Source organism: Equus przewalskii, chromosome 28, assembly GCF_037783145.1.
Source record: "Equus przewalskii isolate Varuska chromosome 28, EquPr2, whole genome shotgun sequence".
Classification (NCBI taxonomy): domain Eukaryota; kingdom Metazoa; phylum Chordata; class Mammalia; order Perissodactyla; family Equidae; genus Equus; species Equus przewalskii.
In genome coordinates this window covers 19523539-19535756 of record NC_091858.1, presented here as the reverse complement: position 1 = coordinate 19535756, position 12218 = coordinate 19523539, and the positions used below count along the sequence as shown (strand labels likewise).

The following is a 12218-nucleotide window of genomic DNA, read 5'->3' as shown; positions in this document are numbered from 1 at the left end:
TGGAACAATTCATCAATTTTAGAAGTAGTCAGGACATGCAACATACCTAGAGTTAGCAATGCAGTAAGAATAGAAAAACACTCTCAATAATTTACAAGAATAACTTTTAAAGTGACAAGGCTGGGTTGTTTGTCCTTCACATTCTTTTTGTACTCTGTAGCAAAAAAGATCAGAATAATGTAAATATGCTATTCATTATTCAGAAAGTTCATGTGATCCATCTCAGGGAGAAAAAATGCACTATCAACACAAATTTTATGCAAAGTCTGCTCTTTTTTCATTTGGCTCACTGAACTAAGTGCAAACCATCTGTTACCTACGATAATCTGAAAAAGCAAAAATTCAAGCAGCATTTTTTTTTTTAAGATAACACAAAGGCACTCCAAACAGAACTTAATTGTTTAAAAGCACTACTTAGGGAGTTAAAATCCTAATGACTTTAGATGGCTTAGAATCCACATTTAAAGTCTTTTTAGGTTAAGATCACATTTTTCCATATTTTTGGTAAAAGCATGACACCTAAAAAAGTTGTTTGCATCATAAGAATGTCACTATACTAAAATGTCTTATTCAAATGTTAATTTCCCAGAAATTCTAAAATCGAAAAACTTGTAAGTTAAAATTGTATCTTGATCTCCATTTATAAAATTCCTACCACAGAGGTGTATTACAGTGATTACGATTTGCTGTCGCAAAAGCAGAAAGGCCCGATATAAATCAGCGCTTTGCTAAGCCAAAATGCTTGAGGTCTTCACTCTGCCCCCAGCTGTCTGACCTCAGATGAATTACACTTCTTAAGATCTATTTCTTAACCTATAAAAAGAGCCCTAAAATGTCATTCTCAGGAGCTTACCTCCCTTCTGAATCTGTGCAGCACCGTGCTTGGCATACACATAGTGCCAGGAACTCAGTAACTGTCCACACCCAGGGAGGCTGGAGATGAACAGCTCCAAAGCTTCAGAAATTGCCCATAAGACAGTTTTCAATGTATTATTTAGAGTTTAGAATACAAAACAGCTATCACAATGGTCTCCCAACTTTTACAGTGGTATAACCAAATTTCCACCATACTGAGCCTTATTCATGTATTATCATCTAATGAAAAAGTGATCTCGTTTTAAAGGTGAAATTCTCATTTTCAGGAGAGATTAAAACCGGCACCAGCCCAGGATATGTTTTCAAAGCTCTAGTACTACAAATTTTTATCAACGCCCACTATTGTGTCTCAATGGCATGTGAATGTGCTTTGTGCTATTTTCTCGATGAACACTGCACACACAAGTCCTACTCCACCTACACAACCACTATGTCACGAATGCAATGCATTTAAAAGAGGGCTTTTTGTAAAACATTACAAATCTTAATCACTTCTAAAGCAAGTTTTGCAAAAGAAAATTCTTCCCTTTGCCTCACTGTTGTACATTAAGCACATTATTATACAAACATGACAAGTAAAGAGAAAGGGTTTCAGTCAGTTATTCTACTCTTTAAAAACTGACGAGGCTCCACAGTGATGCTTATGTGGCTCTTCGGTCTGACCTTTTTATTGCTATTAAACTTTAAGTTTATTACATTCCAGAGATTTCTACAAGATGATCCACATCACACTGACACTGAGCCATAGACTGGATTTCAAATGTCATTCTAAAGATGCTCCAATTCCAGATATGTAAAAAGGATACTATTTTTATCCACTCTTTTCTTTTCTTGCCAGTTACATATAATTTACAATTCACTTAAAATAATAATCTCAGCTAAATTTAGAATCAAACTTATTTCCATAGGTAGACATAGAAATCTGAAAATTTGGAGGAAAGAAAGGTGGCAATGCTGGAGACAATGAAGTCCAAAGTGTCTGAGGGCAGGAAACCGCTTCCACCATGGCACAAATGAGAATGGGTATCATTGTGTTACTGTCATAGCTCTTTAACTTAGAGACCCCACAACCACACCTACCTCTGAGATGTTCTCAGCTCCTCCCTGGAGGCCACAAGCAGTCTCATGTCAGCAAAAGGAAAGGAAGTATGACCAAAAAGGCCCCATCCTGCCCCAAAGGGTCCTCTCCTAAAATATTTTTCCCAGGAGCTGAAACACCTTCTGAATCTCAGGGTTATTCCGGGTTTCTGAAATTGTAGGTGTCCACTAGTTCGAATTCAGAGTCTTGAACTCCCAGAAAGCTTACATAAAATTATTGGGGCAGAGGCATTTTATGTGCATACATGTGGTTCTTCTTTCTTTCACTAAAGTATAAACGTAATCAGAATAGAGAGAATATGAAACAGCAGCAGCTCCTTCTCTTTTTACCAAAGAACAAGTACCACGAGTTCAAATACAGTTGGTCAAAATTGTATGAACCTTGTCACAAAGGCTTTCATTAGAAAATAAGTCAACGGAAGGTTTTCTTTTTCAACCCGAGTCTCTAGTTCTCCCACTTGATTCACTTATCCAATCTTTTAAGAGTTGCTCAGTTAAATCTCAGAGTCTGCTCAAACAGCATGGCCCTCAAGTTGTAAACATTGATAAGATTTTACTAAAAAGAATGACATTTAACTTCGCCTCCAAATACGTAAATTTATAATATAGATTCAAAAGCCAAAGAGAAGAGGATGTGGTAGGAAAGTAACTCTGAACACCATGAAGCTCCATAAAGACTAACCTGTGATCCACAGAAGCATCTTGTTCACCGCTTGGCACATCCTCACATGGCACAGAGCTGGTGCGCAATACCTACTCCAAGCTGAGGTTCACTCAAAAACTCAGCAGTGCCATTTTATCTTGAGGTGATGAAAAAAATGAACTCCCAGTAGGTTTTAGACTTGAAGTTACTCATTTACAAAAGTCCAGATCAACGCAAAATGTCAAATCTAAAAACTGAAATAGCAACCTCACTTCGCATGATTAATCATAGCCAATCTGACTTCATTTTCTTGCATAGGTTGCCTCGGAACAAAGGAAAATTCCTCAAGTGGCCCAAACACTCTAGAATGTTAATGAGCCCTCAGGATGGATGGACTGTCAAAGCTCATCCTAGGCTCCCTCTAGGTCCCACAGAAACGTCTCCCAAACAATTGCTCAAATTGCAATAGAATTAAAGAAACCAATTAAAACATGTTGTTGGATTCAAACACAAATATAAAATTGTGTTGTTTAATATGATCATTAAAGCAGATAAAAAGTTCATACAGAGTAGCCTGAATTTTTTGGACACAAGCTCTTCCCAGAGGAATTCATACCCAAGTTGATACAAACTATCAGCAAGTTTTCATTTGCATTTTTATCAGGACAAGTACCTACGCAAGTTGGAAACATCCTGTGGACTATGAGCTCTGTGCAAAAATAAGCACCCTTTGCTCAAAGAAACTAGGAACATTATGGAAGTGAACATGAAGTCAGTTTTAAGAGGGGAAAAAAAAAAATCACTGTCTTAAAAAAGCTGTCCTTTTGAAGGAAAAGGGAAAATTCTGCTCAATACAGGTGTTCTCTACTCAAAGGAAAAACACAAAGAAGACATTTGTAAAAATTTTATTTACTAATTTAGGAGAAATTTACTTAAAATTTTATTTAGTCATATATTATTTTAAAATAATAATACAATGAATATCCATCCACCACCTAACCCAAGAATCTAAAATGAGTAACATTTATTGGCCACACATGAACCAATAATGGCATAACAATAATGTGTTGCAAACGAAGAATTATGATTAATGGAATTCTGAGCATCTGAGGTCCATTAAACAAAAACCTTGTGATTTTTACCTAGTAGAAACGGATTCATCCCAGGATTCCTTTAAACAAAGATTTGCCTCATAGACTGAAGATGTAAGTCAATTTCTTGTCACCCCACTCCCACCACTTCTCAGGAACAATTATCAGATTTTTTTTAAAAAAAGCTATATTCAGGAGAAGCTGAAACCTAGAAGGTAAAGCAACGGTACCCAGCTCCACATCTTCAAGGGAATCTTCCTTGTACAATAGAAGAGCGACGTCAGACAGGAACTGAAGACTATAGTAAATATATTTCTGGTTATATAATTTCTTTTAAAATATTTTTTTCATCTACTAGGCCAATGGTAGGACAATAAACTGAACGTGTTTCCTCCTATCAGAAGAACTCTTCCCTCTCTAACATGGAATGGACCAGTATCTCCTTAGCTATCAGCATTTTTTATCAGTCCTTGGTCCAGTCCTAGCTGAAAGCCAAGACTGGAACCAACACTAAGCTGCAGATGAGGACTGCTTTCCTGGTCTTCAGAGGGACTCCTGTGGGAGAAGTTTTAAAGGGCGGGATGGCTGGAGGCCTCTTGTGATCTTTCCATTCTGGACAAGACCGTTTATGGGTTTTCAACTCATTAAGTTTGTACAAATGTACCAGGTTTGTCTAATATAACAACGCAGCTGTCAGAGTGAGAAATTAAGATAATCTCATGTTAATTTGATCGCACTTTTGCAATGACTTTATTCTTCAAGATGTCCATCTAAAACATAATCTTAATGTCTTTGAATGTCTTTCCTCTAAGACCATTCAGAATAATTTGAATTTTCAGTTAAACATCGGAATTTTATAGAGGTTGGAGTAATCAATAATGGACAATTTTGCCAAATTATTAATAAGTATTATTGCTCTCCCAAAAACAAATTTTGGTGAATAACTGCTCAGCCAGAACTCAAGTCCAAGAGACCCAAGTTTCACCAAAGAGCACCTAGAGAAGCAGTGATTTTAAAGCAATAATAGTAACCGTGATGGTGATGATAATACCTAAAATTGATTGAGCATTTAGTCTGTGTCAGGAACACAAGGGCTACTTAAAAAAAAGGAAAAGTTTAGAATGGATTGTTCTCTTTCCTCCTGACCCCTCGGCTCTTTGTATCACTCAAATGGCAGCTCTATCATTCTCTTCCCATTGTATGCATACTGGTTAACTCCTTCACTGAGTGTTCAAGGCACAGAGAATAGGAAGCAGGTTACTTATTCTTTGCTTCTCTACAGACGCTAGATCTGGGCTGTAGATATATACAACACACACTCATCCAAAATAGATTAACTGCTGATCATGGAAAACTCCAAAGAGAATATCTCATAGGATATTCTTAGAATCAATGTTACAAAGTCATATTTCCCACTCCAAGGGAATCCCAACATATCAAAACAGTATTCGGTAATTTGGTTGCACGTACAATTGCTATAAATTTTGCATATGAGTGTGGTAAATTTGGCCTATTAGTTTCACAAATATCAAATCCAGTTGTTTCCACCAAATGGATACTTTCTTGTAGAAACCAGATAGCATGAATGGGGGGGGCGGGGTGAGGGGGAGAGATATAACCCATATACTTTGGGAAAATACACTTTGCATGTGTTACAGAGATGACTTCACACCCCCATCACTCAAATGTATTTCAAGTCCTAGAGATTTTACTGTGATTTTTAAAAGTAAAAATTGAACTGCATTCTAAAAATCCGCCCCGAGTTCATATTGAGAGTAAACAAATAAGGCTGAACATGCAGAGACCCCATTTTCCGTTATGGTTCAATATGCAATAACTTAATCCCACTAGTGACTATCATCATCATCACTTACCAAGATGACAGCTAGAAACCTCGAGCGAAAGCAAGAAAAGACCCTAATCCAATAAGCTTTATCTTCTAATTATAATAAGGTACCAACTTACATAAAATCTTCTGGCCCAAACAGGAGTAGAATGGATCACAAGTGAGCTTTAAGGTTTATTACCTGACGTTTTTGAAGAGACAAGCATCTGTTTTTAAGTGGAACAGATCCACTTATCTTAAAATCTGGGAGAAAAAAAAAAGATGGGCAGAAGTTGACGTATAAAATGAGAGCATCTTAATTACAGCCATCGCTCAGCATCCTTGGTGACACCAAGCTCTATCCACTGTGACCACTAGGTCTCCACTGGAAGGAAGTGGGCTTTACTGGTGTAAACAGCACTGTGTTAGGTATAATTGTATGAAGACGTAGGGAGCCTTGATGAAGCCAGAGTGGGTTAAGGAAGGAAAAGAATTTTCCCCACAACTGTGACAAAAACTAGCAAGCATCAACAAACGACATAAAAATTCTTTGTTGTGTATTGTTCACAAAATATTCCAAAAATGAATACAACATGGTCAGGGGTTGTTTTTTGCTTTTAACTCCTGGAAGAAAGGTTATGAAATGTTCTCATATCATCCACCTCATTGCTGAATCCCAGATTAGGCTCAAGTTCTGAAGAGAGGTGCTGGTATGGCAGCACTACAAAGGGAGGGCAGGTGTGGGTTTTATTTCTCATTTTTTAATTTTTTTTGCAGAGGGAAGGCAAAAAATTAAATATATGACAGTTGCAGCACTAAATCATTACATAGGACACTTCAGCTTGATTTTTCAATCGTGGATGTTAGAAACTCCAAGATTTTCAACAATGTATCATGTCGATACACATCTAGAAAAACAGAACCACAGACTTCTCTGAAGAGAGATATCCAAAGTAAAAGCCTAAATAAGAACAGAAGAGATGTGACCCACATATTCAAATACAGCCTTTTAAACAAAAATCACACTAACTCAAATCTTAAGTTGATACTAATTGTACTTACCAATGAGGAAGTTAACTAATGGCAGCAGAGGCCATTCTCAGAAAGTTTAAGAGTTCATAAGCACGTGAAAAACAAGAGAATGCTGCTTGCTTCCAGAGACTAATAGACAGTTATGTTTACTAAGTTGGACAAGAAAAATTAATAGGTAAACCATAATCTGATTATCTTAACTCAGCTACTAAGAGAGCTTGATCAATTAGGTAGAGCCTGGTAGAAATGAATCCCCAGTTGTTGGTTTGCTTTTGTCAAAGACATCAATAACAATTCCACAGCCACAGACCACACTTCTAAAATAATGGCCAGATAGGCAAGTAAAAGAAAATATAATTTATTAGGACAAATTTGTTACTACCAGGAAAACAAACACACCAAACACCTGTGCTTGTGATGATGGAATAGTAAGTAGCATCATCTTCATATATTAGAGAGTGTGTTTGTTACTTGCTTTCTGGTGTGGACAGTACTGAAGTCATCTGTTTATAGGTGTTGTAACTTTCTATAAAATTACAACAAAACGAAAAACTACTCTTAAAATCTACCAATGAAGGGTTTCCCAAAGGTAAAAATAATTGTAGCCTCTCTTCAAAACTGGAACTACACGTTACTTTTGGTTGTCCAGTACCTGGTGTAGAGTAAGGAATCAGTAATTTTCAACGAGGAATATACATTTGAAGACAAACAGAACACCCTTTCTCAAACTATTGAAATCAGTGGCATTCACTCAACAATAAAGACACACTCAGCACGTATGTGCCAGACACTGTGTTAGGCAGTACAGTGAAGAGTCATTAAAACAGAAGACAAAGAAAAGAACAAATTCATTAGGTTTTTTTAAATCAAGGCTATATCTACATGATTTTGAATATTAAGATTAAAGATGTAGAAATGAGTTAACCACGTAGATGTTCTAGATCATTCAGACAAGCGATATCATGTAATTGGAAACTTACAGTTAAGTGAGTTTTTCAGTATTCAGTTGGATGACAAAATATTCCAATGAGGCACACAGTACTAAATATGTGACTATTTAGAAATATATTCAACTGAAAACTTTGCTTTTGTTCTAAACGTTTGACATCAGTAAGGAGTCTACAAGAAGCCAGACCTTAAAAATCAATGTGTTCATATCATATTTGGGGAAATAATAAAACAAATAGCAACCTAAAGGTGTTTTCAAGATTCTGTTCTGAAAGTTGGTCACTGAAGGGCACCAAAATAAAACCAGCAGATGGCTCTGAACACTTAATAAAATGTAGATAGGTAGATAGCTAGGTAGATAGATACGGACATATGGAGCAGCAAGCAAATACAACAAAACAGAAGGGAAGACAGAAACTAGGCTAAACAGAGAAGTTACCAAAGGAAAACTATGAGGAAAAGCCATCTGAAAAAGTAGGACTAAAAAGAGAAGAAATGGCCACAGATAAGGGCTCCAGGTGTGGCCAAAAGAGACAAAATAAGGATAACTTAAGCAAAGATGCATGAAAGAGAACAAAGGTGGAGCACACAGAATGGAGACTAGGCACTCCCACTCCACAAAGGCGAGCAGGTTTGTAATGGAGAGAAAGGTGAACTTCAAAATTCTTCAGACGCCTATGTTCAAGTGACAAAAACATAGGAGAATAAAAGATGAAAATCTCCAGAGTATTCTCAGACTTTTTCATCTCCAACAGCTACCATGTCTCCCCTCCCAGCCTTTATTCTCCTTTACAGACTCTTGACTCTAAATCCAGTGACAATGGTTAGAGACCTCGGAAACAAAAAGGCTTTGCCGATGTGCTTATGCGGCCAAAGATTCTGCAAACTGAATCCCTGCAGATTCCACGCAGAGTTTTACTCTGGTCTTCAAAGCCATGGCACACCCTAAAAGATTAAACTGGCATTCCCTAATCGAGGCACAGAGTGGAAACCAAGTAAGGGACAAGGGAGGAAATCTGAAAAATCCTAACAAATGATATGGTTTCGCAGAGTCAATCCAGAATAGCCAACTAGCATCTTTTTAGTAAAGGGAGAAAGAAAAAACGCAAATACTCTTTGCACTGAGCAATAATTTCATGTTAAGCATTAGTGCAATTAAAAGAAAAACGCATTTACCATTACAAATAGGAAAAAGCAACCATAAGAAAGTATATAATTAGAATATTCTTACCCTGTACATCCCCTAGAAAAGAATACAGACACAAAGTTTGCAATTTCCTGAGGAGGCAATTATTAATGCGAAGGGGGAAAAGAGGTGACAGAAATTTTTTTAAAGACTGGCTGGGGCAAAAACGAAAAAATATCAGGTCGGAGGCCACATACACCGTAACTTCATATCGCAGGCCCCCAGGCAAAATTCAGATAGCTCTATTTGAATAAAATCTGACGGTGTCCCCTCATTAAAAGGATGAGTGTTTCTGTAGAGACGACTAGATAAATCTTATTACTAGTCCTAAACGAGCCACCTAAACGCTGTTTTTAGGCAGTTCTGCATAAATATTTGACAGTTTGAATAGGTTGAACATTTATTTTCACTCCTGAAATCTTGGTACTGTTCCACTTCGAAAGACACACATGACGCCATGAGCGTATTTTGTAAAAGGTGCAGGACACAATCTCTGAACACGTTACTCCACGGATTAGACACGTGTAACTCGAAGTTGGAAAGTTCTCCGGAAGAACCGGTGTTGGATGATGGGCTTCGTGACTCCCTAAGCGTCAAGAATGGCATTTGGAGTTCAGAACGCTGCATGAAATCGGCTTAAAAGAGCAGAACCCACCTCAAACGGGTTTCAAACTGCCCTGTATTTTACTCGCGAATACCCCCAACAACCCCCAAGACGGGCCATGTTACCTGTCCTACCAGTCCCGAGCAGGTGTAGGATGTGAAAAGGCTTCCAGAGCTCCAGGACGTGGTCTGTACTCAAACCAAGACCCTCAAGAGAGCGGAAGGCGACTTCAGGGACTCCTCAGGGTGCACACGGTGGGACGCCCGGCTGCCCTCCCGGGGAGGGGTGCCCAGAGACCCTTGGGACAAGAGTGGCTACAAGGTCCCCCGCGGAGTCGCCGTGCCAGGCGGTCTCCCAGCTCCCGCGACCCGCGCGCCCGAGCCTGGAGCGGAGGGCGAGGGGCCGCGGCGGGAGCCCCTCCCGCAGCCCCGGGACGCTCGCGCTCAGAGCGGCCGGAGCGCGGCCTCGGGACAGCTGCGCGCAGCCGGCCGCGGCCCTCGGCGCCCCCGCCCCAGCCCCTCCGCTTGGGCCCCGGCGCCTAGGCCGCCCCTCCTGCGGCCCCTCCGCGCGGCCGGAGACTTGGCAACTTACGGGGGCCGCGCCGAGGGGGCGGCGGTGGGCGAGCGGCCGGCGCGCGTCGGGGCCCGCGGCTCGGGGAAGCGGGAGGAGCGGCCGCCGCCTCTGGTCCGCGCGGAGAAGAGCGCCCGGGCAGCCGCGCCGCGGAAGGTGGGCTGGGCACGTGGGCGCCCCTCGGGGTAGCCGCGCAGGGGGCGGGGCCCGGGGCGGGGAGGCCCCGCCCCCTCCGCGCCCCCGAGCCCGCCTCCCGCCCCGCCCATCAGGGCCGCGCTCGCCAATGCTCGGGGTGGGTGGTGTCCGGCCGCCGCCGCGGGGACCGTGTGCGGCCGGAACTGGGGCGCCCGTGGGCGTGCGCTCGCCTGGGGCTCGGCCGGGGGGCGCCCGAGGGCGGCCGGCTCCTGGGGCAATGGCCTGGGAAGCCGGGCTCTGCAGGAGGGAAAAACGGGGCGGCCCGTGAATTCTTGCTTCTCCCGGAGGAGGACCCAACCTTGGGCATTTCTGCAGCTTCTTCTAAGCGGAGTTCTTCCAAATGGGGATTTCGTCCCGCGTTTACTTTCCCTTTTGAGAAGACTTCATAAATAAGAAAATAATGAGAATACAATATAATAATGATGCGGATCACTAGAAGCCCAGATGGGTGTGCTTTGTCAGATAGTACTAACATCACCAGTAAAAGCCATAAGAGTTTATGAAAGTGTGCAGTTGCTATTTTGAAAATTCCGGTAATGTGAATCGGTCGTCCTGATTATTTGGGGGTGGACTGTAAGAAAATGACATTTGCTGTGTCCAAGCGAACAAGAGCAGAAGTTACACAATCAAGGTTTCTCATACTGTGCTATTGTTTACTTTAGGAGTCTCTGATAAGATTAAAGTCACAATGTGAAACTCTGTTAATTTTCATGCAAAAGGAGGTAAAACACTGGCGCTGAATTGAACAGTGAATGTATATTATCATTTTTGTTTGATAAAAAGAGTTACCTTATTTTGTTTAATAGTGTGGTAAACATCTCTTTATTCATCTACTAGTAATTTTATTAACTTTGGCAAAGTGCCAGATTCATATTGCTGCATTACATTTATTTTTGATATGATGTTCTAATGTCATTCTTCTTTAAGACGTGTTTCCCAGGAGAATCTGATTAAAGATTTGGGCCTTCACTCCAGAAAATGGTACGTGCACAAAATCTCATGACTCTTCCTGAAGTTCATGTACCCCATGAAGCCATCTATGAACCCCATTAAAGAAATGCAAGCCTAAATAGCACCATGGCTGCAAGGATATTATCTGTTCTAGTAAATGTCCTAAGTAATAGAGACTCTGTCAATATAAATTTATTTTTACAGTATAAAAGAGATTCCTTACACAAATAATCATTAACGTTGAGGGAAATGGTAAGTGTTGACTCTGACACCAGATTCACTCAGCCCACGGGGCTGGGAGGCATTGCACAAGAGGGTGAAGACTCAAAACGCAAGAGATTTTGTCTAATTTCTAAGAGTGAGAGATCTGATTTAAAATTTTTTCTCCTGGTTCTAAAAAAAAATAGTGGCTGTTATTTTCAAATTTAAGAGAGTATTCCCCCACATCTTTTTATTTAAACACCCTAAAGGGACCATCTGATTAGGTTGCAGCACAGTGATTTGGGATAAACTAATCTTTTTGACATTTAGAAACTGCCAATTTAGTCAGAATACCAAGGTTTGAGTTTATCTAGTAATCTGACCATCTGATTTTGTTGAGACAAGAACACGTTGTGTCCGTGTGTGTGAATAATAAAAACTACTTCATCTCTAAGTAAAAATGAGCAAGTCCTTTCTAACAAGCACGGTTTGATGAATATCTTGACACACTAGAGTCTTTGACATATATTCCTTTTCCTGTTTGAAATTATTGATTACCTGTGAATCCCGCATCTCATCTTTGGTTATTTCTCAACCTTTAAAATGTGTTTAGATGTAGAAAGAATAGAATGTTCACAGATCTAGTATGAGTCTCTAAGATGGACTATGAGAGACGAGGGAAATTAGAATAGAATATTAACAAAATATTTGAAATGGATGAAGCTATTTTGACTTCATCCTTATTTTCATTTCCTTTTGCGCTACTCTGTTCCTGCTAGTCAGAATGGACTTTGCATTTTCTTCCTAGTTGAGTCATGCTTCCACCCACCTTCTCCTACCTCACCCTGTCTGGAGTACTGCAACCACTTTTCACTTTTGTCTGTCAAGCTTCCTCCATAGGAATGAAACAGAAAATCCAAGTTAGTTATTTTCAGCAGAAGGAGTAATCTAGGTTGTTGTCTTCCAAAGATTTCATAAACTTTTGTGCGTGTCTGAAC

At 40.3% G+C, this 12218-nt stretch overlaps 1 protein-coding gene across 5 annotated transcripts in view; it reads right to left on the bottom strand.

Moving 5' to 3' along the window:
- The window catches only part of SLC7A2 (solute carrier family 7 member 2), a 65279-nt gene extending 55210 nt beyond the window's left edge, over nucleotides 1–10069 (bottom strand). Inside the window, exons 1-2 of one of the 5 annotated variants that reach the window (XM_070598302.1) lie at nucleotides 9895–10042; nucleotides 9429–9510 (exon numbers count right to left, since the gene is read on the bottom strand). The gene's annotated coding sequence lies outside the window, so the exon portion shown is untranslated. Of the gene's footprint in view, nucleotides 1–9428; nucleotides 9558–9894 lie in introns of those variants that run through there. The other 4 variants (XM_070598304.1, XM_070598301.1, XM_070598303.1 and 1 more) reach the window with 4 other exon arrangements.
- Nucleotides 10070–12218: the final 2149 nt, after the last annotated feature.